General features: G+C 42.5%; 1 protein-coding gene across 2 annotated transcripts in view; it reads right to left on the bottom strand.

The window, feature by feature from the left end:
* The window catches only part of SORBS1 (sorbin and SH3 domain containing 1), a 162,801-nt gene that overhangs the window by 79,174 nt on the left and 58,708 nt on the right, over positions 1-24,919 (bottom strand). For both annotated transcript variants that reach the window (XM_066191365.1, XM_066191366.1), the window contains one exon: positions 3,889-3,995. The gene's annotated coding sequence lies outside the window, so the exon portion shown is untranslated. The remainder of the gene's footprint in view (positions 1-3,888; positions 3,996-24,919) is intronic.

Below are 24,919 nucleotides of genomic sequence, written 5' to 3' on the forward strand. Positions count from 1 at the left end.
TGTTTACTCTAAGGAAAGTCCTAGGAAATGAATGGCAGTTACAGAATGCCGTTGACAAAGCATGCATCCTCACCTACACATAAGCATCTCCAGCCCTTTGTACCCTGTGCTGCCATGTACACTCAGGCAAAATGGAAGCAAAACTTGCATGCTGAGATTTGTGGCATATGTGCCAAACTGGGCTGTGGGACACAAGGATTATACTCAATGATATAGGGAGGATTACTTGTGGCAGGAGAACTCAGGCTTATGTTCCTCTGCAACAAAAGGACAAAGGCACTTGGTAAGTTTAGTTTAGCCCAGAGCCATGCTTACTGATCCAACCAGCACCTCAGTCAATGAAAGGCACTGCTGACCGTGAAGGTAACAGAATACACCCCAATCAGCAGTAAAAGCTTCTGTAAAGGCACCAGCTGTTTACCACTGCTCTTAACCTTTGTGCTGTAGAGCTTAAATTAACCTTAAGGTACTGTCAGGACAAAAAATCAGACAGAAGCTGATTTTTCCAAAATTCTTTCATTTTTCTTTAGAAACAAAATACTCAAATATTAGCATAATCTCTGTGCCAGCACCTGAGTTTACTGCCTCTTCCAATGCTAGTGATTTGCTAAGTTGCTGAGAGTAAAAAAGGAGATAGAGGAGTGTAGTAAAGAAGCGAATTTGTAGAAGCAGAAAAGAAAATTCAAACTCTCTTTCCATCTCAGTATTTTCCTGCAATGCTTTTTCCTGCACTCTAAGTGCTAAAGACAAATGAATGTCAAATCAGGCTACCCACAGCTGATCTTCTGTTCTCCAGGAACAGAACTACAGAGCCAAAAGAAGCAACGTGTCTTCCAGCAGACAAGCCTGGGCATTCACAGAAACTAAGTCCCAGCAGTTCTGTCCAATGTATTTGCTGTGTGCGTCATTAATAAGCAAAAACCAAAACCCAGCCCAAAACACCAGGCTGAGGAGAAATGTGGATTCTAACTTGGCCAGCTGGCTGGAATTATTAAGCAGCTCCATTTGTAACTATGAAAGCTAATGAGAGAGTAATCATATTTCACAGTTCACAGCCGAAAGTCATTTCCTTTAGCAGTTAATGATGGTTTAAATTCCCCCTTCTTTTTGATTTCTCTCTCACAAACTGTGGCTGTCACAGAGTTTTGAAGACTTTATTTTAAATCTGTCTTCAAAGGGCAACACTTCGGTACAGGTGTATTGAGAGGAAAAGTGCTTGAACCTTTCCAAGGGGAAGAAGAGAAAAGCTGACCATCCCTCATCCCTCCGCTCCCAACCACACAAACATTTCATGTCACAGCAAAGCAACAGCAACTGGATGACTAAGTAATGATAATGACTGCTGCTCAGTGCACTGCTGGGCTCTGATTAGATTCTTCTTGGCCTCTAACCAGATTTAAAAAAACAACCCAAAAAACACAGCCCCAAAGAAAACACATTGGCAGTTTAGAAGAGGCAGGACTGATCCTAATAAGATCAGTACAGTGCTCAGTTAAGATGCTCTGGGGTCATTGTCTCTGTCCAGAAAGACCAGAGCCTTCATTTCAGCGACTTGCAGTGAAGTAAACAAAGACATTGCCCATCGGGCCATGACTGCTCCCACGGCCCTTTGCATCAAAAGTTCCATAGCCCAAAAATCACAGCTAAACAGGCCTAGGGGGACACCCACCTCTGGAAGTCTGGGGGTGTTGAAATTTTCACGTCATGAACTAGCTGCCCTGTGCCAAACAGGCAGGAACTATGAATGTATGAGCAGATTGGGAAGACATTAAGGAAAACGTTTGAAACACACTGTCCCTTCCAGAATCTCTGCCTCATCAACACTCCATCTGTTCCCAAAAATTCAATGGAAAAAATGAAAACTCCATTTTCCTGATTTCTTTAAACTCACTCTCACTGTTACTGCTCTGGTTTCTGGCACAGTGCTGCATCATTTAAACCTCTATCACAGTCTCTGATGGGTAGAGCCAGTGTGGAGGTGGTGTGACCAACTGGCTGGAATTAAAACTACATTCTGGGCAACACCTTCCTCTAGAAGACATCCTGCTCTGACCCAAGGGAAAGTTGTGAAAGAAGACTTGTTACACCTTACAGCAGCTAATCTGAATAACCTTCAGCATTCTCCCGAAGCAACAAATTCTAGAACTGAATCAGGCAGCAGCTCTGGGAAATCTGGCCATCAGTAAGAACATCTTTAACTCTTTAGAAACTCTCCAACACTTTTGTGTGTACACTAAGAGTACTTTTTCTCAGTTATTGAGCCTTGTAGCATTTTCCACGCTTTGACACCCTCCCTCACCTCACAAAAAAAGATTCAGTCAATATATACCCACTGTGCTTTCACAGATTAACTTTGTTTCCTGGTGTACTGGCTAGATATTTTCCTTCCCCTTCTGTGCCTTTGGTCCATCTTGAACGGCCTGGAACTGTTTAGCATTGGAGACCAATGCATACTGCATTGATGTAGTATGAATTTTTCTCTCACATAAAAAAAGGTATTGTAAAAAGGGTCATTTAGGGCTTCACCTAAGCTGGAATAGGGGCTAAAGAGTAAGTAATTCGCCTTCAAACTCCCACTTAGGCTATTCAGGCCCTGGTACTCAACGCTATGGACTCCCCGAAGAACAGATGTGCGATGTCTTGATGTCACACGACAGCCAGTAGGACTGAGCAGGCATCACAAATAAGGGAAGAAAGAAATGCAGATGTCATCACTTGGCTGATGACACAGGTCAGCCATAGCACATGCATGAGTCACAGTGACTCCCAGGCACGTCTCTGAGAACCAAGGCTTCTTGGAGATGCTCTTTTCCCAGATCAATGCCTGACTGTGTATTTCTGCTTGGAAAAGAACCAAGTATCACAATCTCTTCCCTCTAAAGCAGTCAAACCGAGGGAGAGAGCTTCCATCCCTTTTGCAGCCAGAGCACAGGCTCATATTCAGGCCAGGTGTAAAACGGCCCGTTGTGCCAGTTCAGCAGTGGGGTCAATGTGATTTTCCTCATCAGGCAGTAGTAGGAGAATGACATAAAATTTGGCTTGACAGATCCCAAAAGTTTTTCCAGCTTCCTCTCAAACAGCTTGAACTTTAATTCCTTAGAGAGAAGTAATTTATAAAAGACAGCACCATCAGCTAACAATAGCCTCTGCATGTTCAGCATGCAAGAGGCTGATGCAGCCTCACTGGAACGGTTGTGTATCCCCAAAGGAGATAAGAAACCCTTGAGAATTATATGTCAGCCTAGATGTGACTCTGGCATAGAGAAAACACCAGGTAAAGAAAGAAGTAGTCAAAAAGAATTGTATGTGCCATTTCTGTAAAGTCAGAAATTCAGTCTTTGGTAACTGCTGTTTTGACCTTTGCCTTCCTGATCACAAACAGGCTCCCTAGAACAGACATCCTCAGGGGAAATTCCAAAACTTCACTACTTCCATCTGTTTCTGACCCGGAACAAGGCACAGAATATTTACTACAGCTAGCATCAAAATAAACAGAAAAAGAAGGCACAAATGCAGATAATATACAAGGAGGATGTAACAAATGCACATAGTAAACATTATGTCACAAACACAGATAGGAACACATCTGAGGGTGGCAAAGGTGAACTTAGTTCTTTCTGGGACCATTGTATTTTATCTAATGCATCCATGAATCACCACAAAAGTAGCATTTGGAGATTGTCTTTCAAGAACTGGAGCTTTTGACTGGCTCACATAGCAAAAAAAGCCTCTGTAATACAGTGGTACTCTCACTATCATATAGCTTGCTGCTGCTAGGATGAAAACTCCTTCATTACAAGTGATAGAGACAGCTGTGATTTTAGTGCCTCAAGTTAGGATAAGATCTCCCAGTAATGCACTCCCTCCCCTCACTTTCAGGCTACTCACACGAGTCAGCTGGACCAACTTTCAGGCCCTGCTTAGGACAGGATCTTCTGACAACAACTTGTATTCTGTCTTCTCTTCACATGCAACTGCTACATAACAGCTCATACCTACAAAAGTCAAAGAGAAAGAAAATGCTTATTAGTGCCATTAGCCCTGCTGTCCAACACATCTACAGAGAGGACTGTACCAAAGCAATAAGTCATTCATAGAAATAATGCTACTTTTAGATGAAACAATTACCTCTGCTTACCATGCAGGAAGCATAGCATAAACATCACTCTGCCCAGATCTGCATTCTAGCATCCTCTGTGTGAGAACCAATATTTATGGTTGTCTCCAGGGAAGGCTGAAACCACATCTGTTTTCCTGCCTTTCTGTTAGAGATCCCCTCTCAAGCAGCAAGGAAAGCTGAATAGCACAAATATTCACGCCTCCTTACAACCTACAGTCTGTTTACCAATGTAAATTTCTGTTGATTTCAGCTTCATTTAGTATACTAGTTGGCAAAATGCAAACAGAAGAAGTAAACACACATCTTTGCTGCTGTCCCTGATGAGTGAATAGGCTTGTCTGATACAAAGCCTGGGCTGGGAACTAGGGGTAACAACAACCATGAAAGGTAACTCCCCACTGCCAGGCATAAAGAAGGAAGGGTAGGTAGTAAATGTGTATTAAGAAACATATACATTAGATTGCCTTCAGACGAATTCCTTAGTTGGGATACACAGCTAGACAGACACAGAGGCAGAATTCACACAAATAAATGTAATGGCTTTTTGCACGCATTGATGGTTACTAAATGAAATTATTTAACTCCAGTCCAATGTTAAGTCTAAGTGATAATACCTGACATAGATTTGATGGATGGCCGTGCACCTTTATTGTTTCACTCAATGATATTAACAGCAGTCTGCTGTAGCAAGATGCCTTTGCAGTTTGACTTACAAGGTAAGTATTGACACACCTCGTCTTTAATCATGGTATTTATCGGGCTGAACTAGTCAGCCACTCACCCTGAGCTCCTGCTGTACCGAGTGGAGAGAGGGGCTCTTCCAGAGGGCAATGCAACTTTTCTCTACACGACCCGAGGAGGCCCAGGGGCCTGCCACCAAGGTTGCTGCGTCTCAGCCCTGGAGGGGCCAAGGCAGGCAGGGAGAAAAACCCTTTGGGTAAGGGTGAGAAGTGCTCTCTCCCATGGACCTTTGCAGTCATATGTTAATGTGTTGTAAGTTCCGTTCATTCATTGGTTCACTAAGTTGATGTCACCCCAGTTCAGTCCCTGCTGACCATATATGTACCCTTTCCAGAATGTTCTTCCCTCCCTCAATCCCCATTGGCACTGTCTTACCGCAGTGCTTTGCTCCTGTTGCCCTATTGGTTCTCCCAACCCTCAGCCACTCCCCTGAACCACTTTCCTCTGCCCCTATTGGCCCTTGACCCTTGGATCTGCCCCTTTACCCCCCTATTTAACCTTGTGCCCTCAGACCATCCCCAGTTCTCATCCCTGGCCTACATTTGAGGCCGTCCTCTATGCATGCGCCGTAATAAACAGCACTCAGATTTCCAAATGGAGCCCGTCCCTTCCCCTCAATCATTGGCTTTTCTTAGCAGCGTGCTCTGGGCCCCGAAGGTGCAGGTCGCTCTCAAGGCCTCATCGCAGCTCGCGACACAACAACTACCCTCTTCATACTTCCCTGTATTCATGAACTTTAAGAAGAGGTTGAGGAGACCAACTAGCTGAGTTTGATGCCTGTGCTGGATGACTGAACGAATCCTCATGTGTGTTTTATTCAAGCTCTGAGGGAAGCGAAGTCACATTTCTTTCAACAAGCAATGCAGGACCAGGACCTCCAAGGGCCTTGTACAACCAGCCTGTCAGCCTCACCAGTTACATATTCTCATGGCAGTGCACACGGGGCAAAAACGCAACATAGAGAAAGCAGAAGGTGCTGCTCAGAGATAAAAGCACTCATAAGAGTACCAAGGATCTTGCATAGGAGCCATCTCAGACCATGCTCACAGAGCTCCAATAATGTTTTTACAAGCCTCAAGACTTCTTTCAAGGTCCAAGCAATGATCCTAGAAAAACTAGGATAGTTTTTCAAAAAAACTTGAATAGTCCTAGGAAAACACAAGCTGAAAAAAAATTAGAGTTTTCTGTTGAGGATGGTTTAACAGCTTCTCCATCCTCAGCAAGTAGAAAGGGATCAGTGAAGAACACACATTTGAAAGGCTTATTGCCAGTACTGGAAAGAAAATTTCCTACAAAGATGTCCAGAATATACACCAAGAGAGTTCATATTCCAGTGGCAAGGTCAAGTCCTGCTTTTCCTGCAACACAAGAAGCTGCCCTGCTGGCATTAACTGCAGTTTGTTTGCTTTCCCAACCTGCCTTGTCCTTGTGAGTTGGCAAAAGGCTGAAGCTGGCCAGAGTCCCAACTACCAAAAGCTGCCCAAAGAAGAGAACTGTTATCACGAGGACTAAGAGCAAGACTGAGAGGGGGGTGAGAGAGTAAATGGCACAAAACCCAACAGATAGAAACTTCTCTGGTGCTGAGAATTGTTACAAGTAAGGCTCTAACCTGGCACAGAGCCAGGGAGCTCAGCACCACAAGAGAATACAGAGGAAGGTTGTGACTGGTCCTTGCCCCAGTCTAAAAGTAACACTGAAACTTTCAAACTTTCCCCTTGGAAATATGCCACACTTTAGCTCCTGGAGGACCATAAGAAGCTATTTTTGGTGAAAAATCTATGCAGGACTCACAGAAAGATTCAGTTTAGACAAACTTTATACACACTGCTGTTGGAGTACTTCACTTTCTGTCATTCGCAGCAAAATTAGGGAGCTGAAAGTGTCAAGAGAGAAAGAACACCATACCAAGAAGTTTTCAACATGTTTTAATTTTAATTCTGTTAGTAGTCACAGATAAAGCTGTGTGCCGGCTTCATCTGTTTTTAAGAGTTTGATTTCCACCATAAAAGAAAAGTCTGATGAAAGAGTTTCTAATAATACAAAAGGTACTTGGATACTGCCTGCACAAGAAGCCATCAACCAGCACCAGTGGTAACTGAGCTGCTCAGGGAGCGACAAAAAGCAACTTCCACACAGAAACTTTGAATGAATGCAGCAGGTGAGCAAATCAAGCAAATGGAGAGAAAACAAAACAAAACAAAAAATGACAAAATCAACCCAAAATCTCACCACACTGCTGACAAAGGTTTCCCCGCAGAGTTTAGAGTTTTCTTCCTTCCTTTCCCCCCCACTCCCCTAAAGTTTTATAACTAAGGGTTTCCTTAACTCTAGACACATCTTGAGTTTAAAGACAAATAAATCACTGTGGCTAAGAGCAAACTGCAGATTGTGTAGTTCTGATGGACTGAGTGACAGCCTCAGTCTGTCCTGGTACCCAAGCCTGGTATAAGAGGCTTTTCAGAACAACACAGGAAGGGAATAGCAGGAACACTGTGAGGATGAGACTAAAGTACAAAAGTAACAAGGTCTACAGTTTTACAGATGTTCCTGGAGGCTGTTTTATTCCATGCTAAGGACTGATACACTGGCTGACAATACCATGGTAGTGTAGATTCAAGCTCTCTTGCTTCTTCTTCCTTTTTCAGATCAACAGCCAGGCACATCTTAAAAGAATTGGACTCAGGCCACACTCAAACCACATCCCTATGGGGGAAGGAATGCTGCCAAAAGCAAAAAGGAGAGGCGAGAAACAGGAGAAAATTTCTAGTTGCAGACAGTGGCCAGGCATGATCCAGCAGGACAAGTCTATGAATACCCTTACGAGCCCTGATAAGGACACGTAGTCCCAACTAACCCACTGTAGACACGAACATCAGCTCAGCATGCTGCTATTCTCGCAGTTATTTTCCACACTTCACAGCCTGAGCTCACCAAGCAGACAGGGCAGCTTCCAGTACCCCCATTAGGCAGCAATGGAAAATACTCCCCAAGTGATCTCACACCTGAACACAACAGGAGGGCAGCGCGCACACACACAGCCTCCAGCTCAAGAATTGAAGGTGCCAAGCAAAAGAAACAGGAGTCTCACATTGTTTTTAAGGTAAAAAGAGAAAGGGCCTGACCCTGTTTGACTTCATCATGTTGTTTGTACAGCGCCCTGTGCTTTGGGCGCTGAGCTGCAAAATCAAAGCAAGTACAATAGCAATGAAAATATAACCAAACACATCAGTGTGGGACCAGCTTTGCAATGGAAAAGCAAGGAGCTGGAAACTAAGATCAACAAACAATACTCAGATCTAAAGGCCATTTAGAAAACAACAAATTCAAGCAGCTCGGTAAGATTAGTAGGATAAAAATACTATATTTTGCCATTGTCCACATAAGAACAGGCAGCCCCTTTTCAAGGAATTAAAACGGACAAGACACACGAAGGGGAAAAAGATGCATGGATGAGGAGTGATTTGACCTGATCGCACCAGAATCAGCGCCAGGAACAAACTGTGACTCCAGCTTTTCCAGCACAGTGCTCTTCTCACGGTCTGTACTGCCTCCAAGGCTGAAAACTGACACCCACCTTTTGAAGGCGTTTTCACTGAAAACTGCTCGTCACCATCCCACCTGCTGGAACTTACAACTCCCTGCAGCGCTCGTAGCAGAGGTGTCCAAGTGAGCACTTGATGATCCACAGAAGGCTGAATCCACCGAGTTAAACTGAACAACCAGTGACAATAAATAAAGCTTAACTATTTTCTTGATGCTGATCACACAGTGCTCACGTGCACCCTTCAGCTGGCAAAGCTGCAAGTGAGGCCAACCATCAGTATCGGTAAAGAAACAAGAAGCAGTGTGGAAGGGAAGGCAAGGGTCCCTGTCTCCAACCCGAGCAACTGTTTGCTAAGTTGATGCTTGTCCTTGGTCTCAGATATAGTTATGCTCTTCCACTCTGGAGGTCCTAAGACTTGTCACTCAGCTCAGAAGAGATACCAACAGATCTTCTGAAAATTTCTTACTTGAGCTACTCCATCACAAAGAATTCTAGCTTAATAAGTATCAAATACAATAAAAATGCCATCCTCAGCTAGTGCAGCAAAGGTCAAATTCTGATAATATTTTTGCTAACTAAAATTAACAATAATAGTAGTAGTAATAATCATCCTCATCATCATCAAACTTACTGATAAACCATCTCTAATATCCTTGGGTTTTGGATAGTTTATTAGATTTTACAAAACAAACTGCCTATATGCTATGAATATGGACTGCTTAGGGACAGATGGCCAGAGCTCAGCCTGTCCCTGTGGACTAGAATGACTCAAAGAATATTGCTTTGGGCTAACAGAAATATCAAAGACAACAGTGATGCTGTTACTATTCTACATGCAAGGCCAAATCCTACTAAGGCATGTAATTTTCAGTGAAGTCAACAGAAGAGGCCCAAGTACATTTCAGGGTAGATCCTGATTTCTCAAGATTGGCTTAGATTTTCTCCAATATAAAAACGAACTCTTCTGCCTGGTAAACCTTTCATTCTAGTGAGTTTATGTAAACCAGTGGCTTTCTTCACCCACTGCTCAACAAACACGACCTATATAATATGTGACCTTCAAATGCAAGTTCCTTACATGGACTACTTGGGTTCAACTCCCTTGAGGAAAAACTGCCAGCACATACCAGATTAGCTTGAGCTGCCTCCTCAGAAGAGGCTGCTGCCAAAATTCCTCTTTCAGGTTTGTTCAGTCCATGCCCAAAAGACTGCTTTTACCTGTCCAAATATTTCAGCAAAATCCATTTCACCTCTTCTGCAACACAGTGCAGGCAACATACACCTCCATGGCACAGGCAGCAGAGCCAGCCTGGTGCAGAGCACCTGTTTGCTCAGGTGTGGCTCCTTCTGCTTGGACATACCAGCAGGCAGCATTCCACCAGCACTTTGCAGAAGAAAAACTGACCAGAAGCAGCTAATACATACAAACCATTAATAAAGGCTTCCCCCGACAAAATAGCCATTAAGGCATGCAGGAAGCTGGAGAAAATGGTAAAGTGGCAGCTCTCAGTCTAAGAGAATTTAAGAGCACATCTGCACACAAAGGGAGAAGTGGATATTTTCAGAGCAGGCATCCCTGTTTCTTCTACATCCCCATCTCAAAACTGAGGTCAGGAATAAACAGAAAACAAACATACGAAGGAACAAGGTCACGCTACATCTCAACAGTCACAGAGGACCAAGCTCGTAGATCAACGCTGATCTGCTCTCAGATCCTTAAGACGTAATTTCAGCAACACACATTTGATTACCCCTACAATTCACTTGATACCTCTTGAAAGGGAAAAAAAAAGGTGTCACCAACATATAGATGGTGATCAGAAAGAACAACACTGCAGTGATGCCAGAGCTCTGGGCACATTCTCACTTTGCTGCCGTTTTCCATTAGCTAATACTGTCAGCTCCAGAGAGGTGAGATATGACTTCGCCCAGAGTAATACCATCCAGATACAGAGGTTACTCTCAACTGACCCCAACCTAAGTGAGATTAGAGTCAACCCCTCCTCTTCCCACTTCTTTCACCACCTCTATATTTAACTGCAGATTAACTCATTTCCTCTATCCCCATGTAAGATTAAAGTGCACCAAGTGCTGTCAGCTCAAGCAGAGCCTCAATGCATCCTCATGTAAATCACCACTCGGTGCATGTTTTAAAGTATGTCAAGGCGGAGAATGAGTCACACCTTCATACTCACAAAACCACACACTTGCTTCTCAAGAAGTAAAACTGGCTGGCAGCCCAGGTCCCCAGAATAGTAAGATATCTCCAATTCTAATCTTTCCCTGTCTGTTACATAAATCTCAGAGACATAAGAAGTGCCACTATTTACCAACGTGTTTGAATGAAATGTGGGTCAGTGACTAAAGCAAAGGGTCAAACACAGTGACCTGGCCTTCAGGCACTGCATTGATTACACTTTTCTGGGAGGAAACAATAGCCCCTCATTCCAGGGAGAGGGAAAAATAATGCAACAAAATCTCACTGAGATCTCATGCTCGCTAGGTTTGGTTCAAAGAGGCTGAGAACTACAAAACTGACTAGAAAAATGAAACACCAGCAGGGAAGGGAGAGAGAAATAGAAAGCAGTGAAAGACTTCACAGCCTGCACTGCCACTCACGAAGGGCTTTGTACAAGGATGAAAATGCTTCCCTCAGACTGTAGCTCTCCACCCACTGTGAGGCAGTCTCACAGGAAGGAGAGAGGTGCTCTACACTGTGAGAGGGCCAGCAGCCACAGCTCCCGGGCTGCAGGGATCCCACCCTTGTCTGGTCACAGCACGGCTGTGCTCCGACCCTCCAGGGCTCCAGCCAGCACCTGACATTCCCATGGAATGCAAGCGCCTTTGGAATTTGTATCTTCCCTCTGTAACTCAAGACACTACACCAGAAGACAGCATTTTATTTCTATCTGACCTCTCTGCAAATCACTTGGAGCCCTGCATTATAAGATCTTTATCACGGCTACCAGCAAACATTAGGAAGTTGTAAATAAAGCTGGGACTTTAAATCCAGCCACACAAGTTAACTCCATAGTGAATATAATTTTTCACAGCTAACAACTATGGTAATGAATTTTACCTCAATGAACACAGAAAGGGTGAAGCATGCAAAATTGAGAACAGGAGTAAGTTTCTTGCCTTAGATTTTACATCAGTAATCCTTTCAAGTGAAAGCACTTGTTATCCTCATCTCCCTAGTCTCTCTTGGTCTAACATTTCAAGCAATGAGGTTCCCCTTAAATTCCAGTGGCTAAAAAAGAGGCCTCCCTATTTTTGCCAAGAATAATAGAAAGTCAGTGTGGACAGCAAGCAGGGAAACATGCAGAAGAACCACTGGCATTTGCTTCAGCTGAGCAGCTGGAATAAGTTGTCAATTCCCCTTAGTGTATCCTCCAATTGCACAGTCTGGCAAAGGGGGCTACTAGAAAAGAAAAAAGGAAAAAAATGCTTACGACAAGCTTATGAGACATCTCAAAAGCAATCACTGCATCTCCATTATTCAAGAAACTCTGGAACGATGAACAGATGGAAATGAGAAAAGAAACAGTGGAATGACAAAGAGGATTCAGCCATATATTGCAGGAGCAATGGGGCATGCCAGGCAGATGTACCATTGCCAGAGCAGAAGCTGTCTGATCTAACACAGGGAATGCATTGCCTGTGAATGAAATCAAAAACATGCTGGGCAAAGACAGACGCAACTGTTAGTATTTGGTGCTGCCATGCACATACCAAAACAGAGATGAATATATACCAAAATATAGAGAACAAAGAGTAAAGTGGCTTGAAACCTCCCATGAAAAGAAACACCTACCTTGCAGGGATCAAAAACTACCAAGGTGGTGGTGAGTCTCTTTCAGCTCAGGCATTCCCAGAGGGCAATAAAAAGACTGTCATGATTTTCGATTTATTTAAGAGTGTGTTTTGGGGTGAACGTGTGTCAGTTTTGTTTTCTGGCAGTATGAGGTCACTATGTAAAATTTATAGCAAACTTAGGACACATCTAAAAATCAATAGCAAGCTTCTAGTGAGCTGAGAAGCTGAAACACTGAACAGATGGAAAGGAGAAAAGGAACAATGCACTGCATGGGGTCACTATCAGTTCACAGAAAAGCTACAAGATACACAGTCCACGAGCTGCGTGAAAGATGTGAAAGGCCTCTTTGCTTTCTCTATACATTGGCTCCATGTTGCAATGAAACTGCAAGCGTGTCTCATGGAAGCAAGTCACCTCTCTTGCTTCTGTCCCCGTCTGCCAATGTCCTTACACACCACTGTCCCCTGTGTTTGCACACATGCTTGTTTTGTTTTTCTGCCGAGACTTTAAAAATGGAGTTCTTTTTGTTGCTCTTGTAATTCAGAAATTAGACTCAGACCCTGAAAACATGGTCTATTCTCGGCAAAACAAAGGGCAAAAAGACTCTTCATCAGGTCTACAGGAAAAGAAGAATGCTTCCTGTTCTAAAGAACAAATTAATGTTTCATATTTCTTTAAGCCTCATACTGTTTTGATGTCTTTATACATAACAGAAGAAATGAAAATTGCCTGTAACCACTATGAAACAAATTCTGATCAGATTCCCTTCCAAATCTGTATTTTGTGCCTGAAAGTGCAAGTGACCAAGTAGCTGCCCAAGTTCCATCAGGTATGATTGTGGCAACGCTAATAATCAGGCATCCTTAAAATGGGTGAAAACAACTAACAAAGGAACATCTTCTGCTCAGCCAGCCTTTCTGAAAGTCTGACCCTCAATCAACCATCAGCTCTCAGAGGGTCAGTGTTTGGGCCAGAGCATGGCAAGACACAGCTACTTCACACTGCAGGGTACTGCTACAGGATGCTGAAGGTAGAACATAGGAGACAACCTCAAAGCTGCTATTTCTGCTGGATAATGCACCACCCTGCCTAGGGTGGCAGGATATTACAAACATGATTTAAGACCATTCCTCTGTGTCTTAAGCACAGGAAGGGAATAATGGAAGGAGCAGCCTGAACCAGGTATGTGGAAGCTGTGGAAGTCCAGAGACTGCACCATTACCTGGGCTGGCATTCATAATGAACCAGGCAAAAGCCACTACAAAATGACTAGAAGTAAGAATCAGGCAGACTCTTGAAGCAGCAGCCCAGAAAACCTGACTTGTTAACCGATGTATAATTAAATAATACCAAGGAGCCTTGAAAGATTAGACAACTGAATCAAATCAATGCTTAAGACAAAAGATGACAAATGTACACTGAGGTTACAAAGAAGGATTAAAGGACTATTTAGCTGAAAAAGATGGAAGCATAGAAGAAAAGCTGATTAATTTCAGGCTGCAAGTCCAGTAATAAATGAATAATTGTGAAGCAAAACTGGGACGCACTGATTTATCTTGCTCCATGCTAGAAGGCAGCACTAGGTGTAATAGATATTATTTTATTTAAAAAAATTTAAAAGGTGGCATGAAAATCAGCCTGAAGAATTTATTACCACAGGGCAAGAAGAGAACACTGTAGGGAAATATTTTTACTGGCTTTCAAAAATGATTAGACAATTATATTAACATAAATAATAGCTACAACTGGAAGAGCTACATGAAGAGTTACAAGAATAATCAGCCCAATGGCACCTCTCTCTTCCATTTGCAGCCCTATAGTTGTGCTCTGAGTCATTGCTAGAATTAAGCAGGTTGTAAAATTCCTATTTGGCCCTTACACGGTTTTGTGTGTTTTGGATGTTCAAACCATGGGTTCGGATTCTCAATAGTTTTGGGATGTGCCAATGCCAGTGAGCCAGGCTGAAGCTATGTCTGGTAAAAGGACTGGTAACTCCACTCCTTTAGTGAGCTGGAAAGCTAATGAATACAGCAGCAAGTTGCTTACTTTAGCTCAAGCATCCTCCCACTAAAGTCTGCCCTAGCTGTGACTCAGTCTGCTCCTGTGAATGAAGATAAGCACCAAAAAACCCCATCTTTGGTCTTCATACTCAAACCTTCCTGAAGTCCACAAGATTTGACAGATTCATTTCTCAAATAATGGCCTTAAAAGCCATCTGTCTTCCACAAAGCTCCCATGCTAAAAAACAGCCCAGATTTTAAAATTTCACTCTTCCAATAACTGAAATAATTCCATAATGTCACTGCAAAAACACTGAATTTTTCACACATAGCTCTACCTGAATAACAACATTCAGTCTTTAACCAAAAATCACCTGGGGATTCTTGAAGCTTGAACTCATTCAGAATTACCCTAAACAGAGTCGCCCTAAACCATACACAATCTCCCAGTTAGTTAAGGAGGGACACAGCACAAAGTGCCGTCTCCCAGTCTCCAGTCTGATAACACTGTTGGGCACTGCACATCTAGTATGGTGTTGTCAGCTCCTACAATGTGCGATGTTTTCATACAGCCACACCTGATGGAAACGAGAGATTGCATGAGACTGTCACCTCACATGTAAGATAAATAAAAAAACTCAGAGTGAAGAAAAAAAAAACCAGCTGGGAGAACCAGGAAAGATCAGAACAAGAAGGTAAAGGAAAGTAATTCTAATGTACATTCTTACATAACAAACAGAGATAGCTTAATTTGGGATGGGGGGAACCCACATTCTGATTCAAGAACATCTGAAGTGGGAATACCATGAAGACAGAACACAGGACTTCACAAGGTTCTCCAGGCATTCACTCTTGGGAAATACAGATCCTACTTTAGACACAGGCCTTCAATACAAAGGACAAAGGAAAGGAAAGTCAAAAAGAAGCTGAAATGCCAAAAAGCTAAATACTTGTGACATTTCTCAGAAGTCCGCTGCCTTCCTTTGACCGTCACGTGAGTGCTCTGGGTGCTGGGACAAGGCAATGTACTCAGTTGAGGATCCCTCAGCAGAGCTCAGTAATTTCTGCCTGGGCACACTGAGAGCCAAAGCAGTGAACATATCAGACTGCTGCTACATCCTGCCAGGTGTTTGGCATAGCTGGAAAAAGCCCAGCCTGAAGAAAATCAGAGGTTTTCTTCAGCCTCTTAGCACTGAGCCTGTGATGTTCAGTGTAATTTCAATAGCTCAAGAGGAGGAAGAGTTGAATCCTCACAGGGGACACTTGCTTTCTCCCATCCGTCTTTCATGAACATACTTGATCAGAAATACTGTCCTTCCCTGATGCAGGAGGACGTGCCTTGGTCAGCCAGAGAAACATGAGAATGGGATGTTGAGCTCGGCAAAAAGAGGCGTAAGTGTCAAAGCAGTAGTCCTCCTTGGTCCAGCTCTTTTCACAGTTTACTCTGAGGCAGGCATGAAACGGAATTCGATCCTGCCTCACAGGAGGGTTTCCTTCCCTGTGAACTCAGGGGATACTAACCCACAGCAGGTCAAATGTGGACTGATTGCAGAAGGTGCAGCTATGCCAGCTCTTGTGCCTGGACTGTGATTCCCACGATAGCTGGGTTTTTCTGCAAAACCCGCAGAAAACATTCATACAGCCTGACTTCCCCTTCAAGACCCTTTTGATTGCCTCTGAAGGCCTAGGCTGGGCATCTTCCATCAGAGCCAATAACCACCTCCATTTTCTGCAAAAGTGAGCACCGTGCTTCCACTGCAGAAGAGCTGCAATGGCTCTATCCACTTGCAGAGTAAACATAACCCAAGGGCTAATAATTTATTTTTCCTTTTAATTAGCGGACCATATAAATATTTAAGAACCTCAGGCTTCTTTGTGACTACAGACAATAAGTTTGAAAAACATTATCAGAAACTCAGAAGAAATAAAAAAAAATCCAAAATGGCACAGAAAGATCCCAGTACTATTTAAAAATCCACATACCTAGTAACAGATTATATACAACAAATTTGCTATTGCATTGAAAGTCCTTCCATTCATTTGGATTCTATCAAAATGCAGAGAAAGATACACTTCACAGCTAAATATCCCCCAAAATGTGAGATATAAAGGTTATATATCAGTTTACAGTTAAGAATGGAGCACATCTGCTCAGGTTGTACCAAACATCCCTTAGAATTTCTCTGTCCACACGAACATCAACGCTTCCTTTCCCTGCACTGGCATGTTGGCCGCTTTATATTTTAGATGGTCAAAAGGTACAACAACAGCATGACCTACTTTCTAAGTATCTTTGTACCTACTCCAAGAGTTACTTGCCAAAAGAGATGCTATCCTTGAATCTGAATAAGTGGCCTTTTCTTGTCTTTCCCATGAGATAAGGTTAAAGTTCATGTCTGTGAACAAGCCAAGCTTTGATTACTCTCCTCCTGTTTACAGCTTTGCATAAAATGCAAAGCCATCAAGTCAAGTTGTTTTTCAAATTCTGTAATCATACTAAACTTCCAGAGTTAATCCTATAAACTAGATTCTCCGGGCTTTCAGAGGTTCCCTAATATGGTCTTTAAATATCTAAGAGATGAGGACACCTCACAAAAACCCAAATGAACTATGAACTCCTTAGACTTCTCATTAAAAAAAAAAAAAATAAAGTTAGCAACAAAAGATATGGCAGATTACAAACTGGCGCCAATACACAACTAAGGCACATGCCTGATGACAGCAGCAAAGATGTCCAGGATAGCACAGACTGAGCTGTCAAATACGGTTGCAGAATTTTGAAATGGAAAAGGGATACTATTTGAAAGACTAAGACAAGATTATCCAATACTCTGGCCATTTTTAATATGGTCCTGAGGTCACATTACTCCATTTTTTCTCATTTGAAAATCAGAAAAGTATTAAAACCTGAGAGAAGTACATGAGCAACTCTTTTTGCATTAGACATCTAGATCAAACTCAGCTTGTTTCTTATTTAGTGCTGTGTAAGATTCTAGCTACTCTTACTGATGTCTCTGCAAATATTTATACATTTAATACAAGTCAAAACTTCAGCCTCAGGTAGTGTTGCCATTTATAAGACCAGATCTTGGTTAGATGAATTTTCTATTAACCCTGGGATGGATTTTACACAGCGCCTCTTCTCCTTCAGATCCAGGAACTGAAATTTAGCCTGGACTTCATGGAACTTCACTGGATAGACCAAATCAGTGCTGTGGAGAATCAAGTGTCCCTTCACCCATCTGTCATCTATCACACCTGCTCTTCTTTAACACTGGCTGAGAATCTAGCAGACACTGTCCATGCAAGCAGCTCACCTGCCCTAGCAAAGGGGCTGCTTAGCAGAATTTGGTTGTGCATTCAGAAGCAGAGAATGCTTTGGCTGAAGCAGACAATTTCCTTTGGATGGTAAGGGCTGAAAAGACCTTTGGAACCTGACTTCATAGTAAAAGTGATCCATGTTTCAGAAGACCAGTAACTCATCTGCTTTGTATTTGGTTATAATACAAGAAATATTTTTTTCTATCCACCCATTCAGATAACACAGGGCTTGGCTTTATTAGAGCACAGCTCAGCTAGCTATAATGATGCCGGGCCAAAACATTTTCAACAAGTTGTTCAAACATTATTAGTTTTGTCCTGAAAAGAGCAAGATACTCACTTGTCTTGAACAAGTCACTGAACAGATGTTCAAACACTAACAAAGACATATAGCATCCAATTGCTAAACTAGAATCTTGGGAACTTCCACTGCACTGTACTCAGCAAGCACAAGCCAGCACTTTCATCACATTTCCCTGTAATTAGAGTAAACAGAACTGCTCCCATCATGACAGGAGTGGAATGAATTAGGAAGATATCCCAATTCCAAAGATCAGTATCAAGAGGCACAAAGTATTGCAGGCTCAGTTGTTTGTTTCTTGAGAGGTAAAATCTGTGAGGCCTGCACGCAGTGAAGGTGACTAGGATGAACTGTTAAGCGTTCATTTGTAATGTGTGCTCATGGCAAGATACTTTTGAAACAAGTTCAAACTTTACAAAAAAACTATTTCATTCTAAATTTCCCATAGCTCACGTTATAGAGTTCCAGCTGTACTACATTCCAAAAGAAGCTGAATAAATTTTCACTATAATTATAAATTTTATCTTAATTGTCCACCTTTTATTGAACCAGACACTTCTTGTGTTTTTTGAAGTGGGGGTCAAACAGATAGTCCTAGGAGGCTCTGTAACAGTTAGAAGTTGCTTAGACCATCCCTGTACATGCATGTCATGGAGGTAACTGCATGAACCGTCTCTGTCTGTTAAGCCTTAGCTTCACCACAAAGTCACCTCCACACTGGACAAATTTCTTAACCAGGCCCACAGATTTCCACAGCCCCACGAGCCAGCAATCACCACACCTCTTTGTCTTGTTGATGATGTAGTGACAACAAACCTTTTGTGCGCAGGAGATGAACACTGCCATGCTCTATGGCAAAGCATCCATTGATTTCAAGGCATTTTTATGTAAGCGAATTCTTGAGCCCCATTTCAAAAGCAATAAAGTAGCAGCTCTTTCTTTAACAGAGATAAGATCAAGGCCCTTGAAAAAGGAAGGAGCTGATGAAATGCAAGTTGATCTGCTGAGGAACTGGTAGGAAATATGATCCAATACTAACTTTACCAGGGTTGCATCAGTGCAGTTATAGCCATGCTCTGGGGTCCTGCTGTTTCTTTTTAGAGATTGAGGAAGGTGGAGTGATCTGTGTCCAGAAGGTGTCGTTTTTCCATAACTTACATTCACAGTATGCACACATTTCTGTCACAGCGTATCAATTAAATGTTCTTCTCATGGACCTGACACTGTACAAATTAATCCTCTCTTGCTTCGCTATCAGGAAACCATCACGCAGCGAGAAGAAAAGAGGAATGCTGCATGTACTTTGTGAAGAGGAGGGTGACTTAACATATTTTAATGCAGTTGAGATTACGTATCTCAAAGTGAGTTATCTCAGTTGTACAGAATGAGATCTTCCATAGAAGACTGACTGATTCACTGAGGTCTCCAGTACATGAATTTCCTGGAAGGAGACGAAATTCTACAATGCAAACAATTTCTGCTCTAGTAACTTCTGTGAACCAAATTTGGATGTATTCTGGCCTGTTTTATCCTCCTCATCATTGGCATAATTCACGGGAAAGCATTCAGGAAGCCTAACCCCAGACAAGCAAAGGACAATTTCTAATTTAGAGCTTTCACAAGTCAAAAGTCCATACACAGATGATTCAACAGATTTGATACTGGTAACTAAAATAATATCTGCAGTTAATTAGAAGTTGGAAGTTACAACAGCACTTCCTGTTCCACAAAACACTGCAGGAGCTCTTCTGAAACAGAAGCCTGAGCTCACTTTCATCTTCTACCAAATCTTATCATCCCACAGTGTCACACAGAGAACTGTCCTAGGGGTTCGATGCAGAGTAGGTCCGTCACCGCCATAGGCTGGCAATAGGCACCTCCGTGGGAGTTCACAGCTTTTCCACTCTCCATTTGCCATTCAGAACTCCGTTCTTTCCTAGCCCTAGGGTTCCTCCTTAGCTCAGACTGAGTAGGATGTATTTCACGTCTTTGCTGAAGCAAATCACACAAATGCTTTGCATATTTGGCAAGCAATATCCTTCCCCAATGTTTTCTATAACTAGATGCCAAGTCATGCTGTTTTACTAACTCAGCTGCTGAAAATTAGAACAGCACTTTCCATAAAGCCCGCATTGCTCCAAGACCTTAGTTTGAGGGGTTGGACATTGTGTCTTTTGTTCTGAGAGGGTGACTTAAAGTTAATTTCCTCACCGTGAGGCCCTTTTGGTGGCATCAGCAGCCTTGAAGCAGTATTTTGTCACACACTCCACTCCAAGTGTAAACCATTGCTCACTCTTGGCTCCTGCACACAGAAAAATGGCCACGTTGCAGCATCTTGCAGCAGGTTGCCTTCCACCAGCATTCTTCCGGCTGCACAAGGCAAAAGCCAGCACAATGCTGTGGTTTACCAATGACCATACATTATATACTACATCTTGTAGCACAAATGGTAATTGCCCAGAGCTGCAGAGAGGCAGTGCTTGATTAGGGATTGTTCCTGACGGGTGAAAACACTGTTGGCAATTAGTGGGGATTGCCATGCAAATTGCCAGCGGCAGGCAGCCTATTACCAGATATAGACCTGTGAGGAGAAGGACCGTGAAAACAGACTGAGTGCGCTGTCACCTTCAGGGCTGGCTGCCAGTTCTAAATGTCAGGACTGGGCTACTGCAGGTCTCAGAATCCCATCCACTGTAGGATCCACTTGACATCTTAATATGCTTGCCAAAACAAGGAGCATTAGCTATTCAAACCCCTGTCTCTCTCTTGCACCAACAAGTCTCTTGTATTTTAAACACTGCTAACAGCACTTACTGATGATGCAGAAGGGTGATCAGCACTCAGGAAAGCAGCCTTGCTTCTGTCAATGTCAGCATGATAAGTAAGGTGAAGAGGAAACAGAATGAAAATATTTAAGCCTTATTTAGTCTCAGCAAAACCTCTGGTAGTTCAGCCTGATCTACTGCCAACCTGGTACATCTGGACTTGGTTTCTGATGAAAGCATCTACAGAAACAAAGAAAGTGATATATTCCAGTCCTAACTAATGAGCAAAGCTTAGAAATAGTCTGTCACGACAAATGGAAATTATTCTGTTACAAATAGCAAGAACTTCCACAGAGATGTCGAAGTGAACTGCTGTAAATGCTGAAGCCCTGAACTCTCTTCTCAAAGATAATTACAAGGGGAAGGGCAATGCTGCATTTCAGTCAGAACAAAATGATACATTTCTCTAACAAATGTCATCTCAACGGCTTCATAGCAACTCTCAGCTGAAAAGTCCCACTTGCTGTGACTAAGCAACAGTTGTCCTTGCTCTGTCAATGGAGAAATTTGAAGCACCAGCAGGATGCTTTGTCTCAAGTCCCAAAGGAAACCACAAGTGGCCCAATGAACTGAGTCTACAGTGCACTCAATTGTCAGTAGACTCCTGGAATGACAAAGAGCATCCTTAATAATACAGCAAATCCTCTCCAGGCTCAGCTTCTCTAAATAAGCAAAGTGATTTGGGGTTTCATGTCTACAATAAAGATAATAGAAGTTAATTAATATGCTTCTACAACAAAGTGTTGACTCCTTACAACAGACGCACTCCACAAGTGTGCCTAGAGGAGCACGTCGACAACATAATGAAGAAATTAGATGACTCTGAAGAGAATTGCTCTCTCCACAATAACTGCTCTATGACAACCGGATCATGAAGCCAGTCCAGGAGTGAGCAGAAGTCACCTCTCCATCACAGCTTTATTGGACTGTGTGAAACAAGTTATCTGCCCAGTGTCTTGTGAAGAGGAACTCATCCTACACGCATGGAAGCACCTTCCATCCAAACAGTCCCTACCCGGAAAGAGCCCAGGGCACATCACTGAAGTAATTCAGCAGATAACAGAGTGAAACTCACCATTGCTACTAGACAAGGACACAGTATCTTACTACAGCTCCTTCTTCCCATCCTCCAACAAGTTACTAAAAACAGAACACCAGCCCTCTTGATGGAGTGATAAATTGGGTCTCCTGACATTCTCTATGTTAAGGAAAGCACAGCACGGCTTGGATACCGGCAGTACCCAAGCACACCAGTACAGGTTTCACAAAGGTGAAAAACAAGAATTTATCCCTGCAACTATTCAGCTTTGTGTCCACGATCTTTCATTGAACAGAATTAAGTAGTACTGTAAGCTTAAGGATAGAAACAGCTACAATTATAGGCTTCTGAAGAAGGACACCCCTTACGCAAGTGCCATTGGACCTTACGAACTAGATTTAACTTCACCCAGGCTTGCTCTGGATACTTATATTTTTTGAAAATTCATAATGATAAGTTTTCACAAATCTTATGTGATGTGTTCAGAGCAGAACTGCCCCTTCCTCATTAACAACTTTACACATGATAAAAGGTGAAATGCCACTCAGGTCTAAGTAACCACTAAAAATATCATGCACTCAAAGCATTTGTAACACAAAAAATTCTAATATTTTTAAATTCTCAGAAACCTTTGATCTTGCAGAAAGCTGTAGTTTTCATTATCCTCTAATGACCCAGTACTTCCTATTTCCCAATGTGACAAGCTATTAATTGCTTTCCCATAGTGAGAATCCTCAAAAAAATCCATGTTGCCAAAATGTGGCTTGCAAATCAGCACATACACATACAGGACATTCATAAATTGTCATTCACGATGCTATTGATTCTAAACATGGACATTTCACATGAACAAACATGAGAGACAAATAATAATGGTAGGATGTAGGATCCACTTCACCTAACTGGAATTAGTAAAATGTCAGGCATGCAGACAGTTGCCTCTGTAGTCAATGGTGAGTGACAAGGGCTTTGAAGGAACAAGTAATCCTGTCCTACAATGCACACATAAGCTGGAACAAATCACCATGTGGCAGTGCTTTTCTTTCTCTACTCATTATGGAAAGAGCCTGGAAACCTAGGGGTTTTTAACAGAGGTGTGGGTTTCCCCTAGGAAACACAGCAATAAAATCTCTGTCACAGCCTCATGTGGCAGTAGCCAAGATCATGACACCTAGCTACGTGTGGATCACAGCACACAGGCAGCAGTCCACATTTGCAGGGCTGTTCTTATTCCCTGCTACATGGAGACACTTAATCCTTTACAGAAAGAAAGGGAACAACTGGCACTGAACAGCCACACAGATTTCTTCTCCCATCAGAACAGTGTACACAGAGCTGGGTAGCATCAGCTCGTAAGAGACTTAAATATGTGGGTTTTAAAGTTGGGGTTTGTGTTGGCAGTGAGATTATTTGAAGCCAACCATATATGGGGAAAATACCACAGCTAAAGGGGTCAATTCCAGACTGGAAATAGGGCTGTACTTAAAATACAGACCAAGCTATGCTGGAGTATTCAGGATCCTGTGGCATTAAGATAACTAACCAAATGGCAAACAGCACAATTCCTTGGTGAAAGTGGAAGATCTGGAATGGTAAAACAGCAGTTTCATAACAGGGTGACCCTTTCACCTTCCCAAAGTTCCCATGGGGGCTGTGTATTCAAATTAACTAAAATCCTGGCACCCCTCTCTGCTCTGACAGAGATGAGGTCAGGGCCCATCTCATAAAAGCTGTGTTAGGGTCTATATTCCTCAGAGGAAAAAATCTGCACCCTGGCTTCAGCCACAGTCTTGAGGACAGTCATTAACCACTGGTGGTCTCTGGATACATCTTTGGAGTACTGGGAGATCTGGGCAGCTGTACAAATTGTGATAGCGTAGCCAATAAAGTGTAATGCACTTAAACATAAGCTGCTTAACACATGCTGCCCTGGACACCAGAGACGGTAAGGACTCCTCTCAGCTGGCTACACAGTTACTGGAAAAGTGCTGATTTGCTCATTTCCAACCTGCTTTACTGCTCCCTGCTTTGTGCTAACTAACCCAGCGTAGCCTTCACTAATTGTAAAACCAGGCTGGTTTCCAGGAACAGTCAATATCAGCTGTATTTAATAGGCTGTTCTGGTGGATCCTGCTGTCAGATTCTGGTGTCGACAGCTAAAAATATACAAAACTAAAAGAAAGAAATATAGATTATGTCCATGAAAGTTTTATGTACATTATTGATCATGTAAATCCAGAGACAACATTACAGAATGGAAATGGAATGAGCTGTTTCCTGAAGTAACATTTTAGACCATGACCCTTTTTGCACCATACTCTAGTTAAACAGATAGCAAAATCCCTGTGTCGCAAGGTAACCACACATTTGCACAGAATAACCATGCTGCATTCCTTATTTAGGATTTGATTTTGCAATTTTGTACACAAACAGCCTTTTCCAAGCAAGTCCACTGACTGCAAGGCAGCCGCTCATGTAGGCAGAGATTTCTCTTTCAGGGTTTTTAGGCATCTGTTAGTACATGTTTTTGTTCCAATTAAATTGAACGCTTACTAGTGTAGTCCCTGAACTCATACAACAACTATTTCAGCTCATGTAACAATAACACTTAAAATATATTTTTATTTTTATTCTTGTTAACAGTTTTAGTATAAGCTACAGAGTGGTATTAATTTGAGCTCTAGAATATCAACAGGAGAAGAAAAGGCAGTTGATCGTGGTAAGAAAATGCTTCATTATCACTCTGCAAAATACACATGACATTTAGAAGACAGTGATCCTCATATCCTTGTGAACTTTTGCAAGGATCTGTTACAAAATGCCATTAGCAACTGACAGATTCTTGTAGCATTGGGACAGAAACAAATTGGCTCCCACCAAGAGTCTCGTGACCTGCAGCATGGTTAACATGGACCCAACACCCTCCTGCAATGATAGTCCTGCACAGCAGAAGTCCTCATCACACGAGAGGCTCTTAAATTCATGAACAACACATCGTCTTCCTAAACTGAATTACTTGGATTTAGAGATATTTCTCATCGAGATAAAATACAATACAAAATTTTCACTGATGAGAAACTTAGTTCAAGTTAATGATGCAAGTGGACACTCAGGCAGCCCCAGACATCTTCAAACAGCTGGACAAACATTAAATTAGCCTTGCTGCATTTGTAAGTACATGATTCTAGGCTTATTTTTATATTAGAAAAAC

This window comes from Chamaea fasciata, unplaced genomic scaffold (genome assembly GCF_029207755.1).
Source record: "Chamaea fasciata isolate MVZ Bird 193981 ecotype frontalis unplaced genomic scaffold, bChaFas1.0.hap1 SCAF_9, whole genome shotgun sequence".
Taxonomy (NCBI): Eukaryota; Metazoa; Chordata; class Aves; order Passeriformes; family Sylviidae; genus Chamaea; species Chamaea fasciata.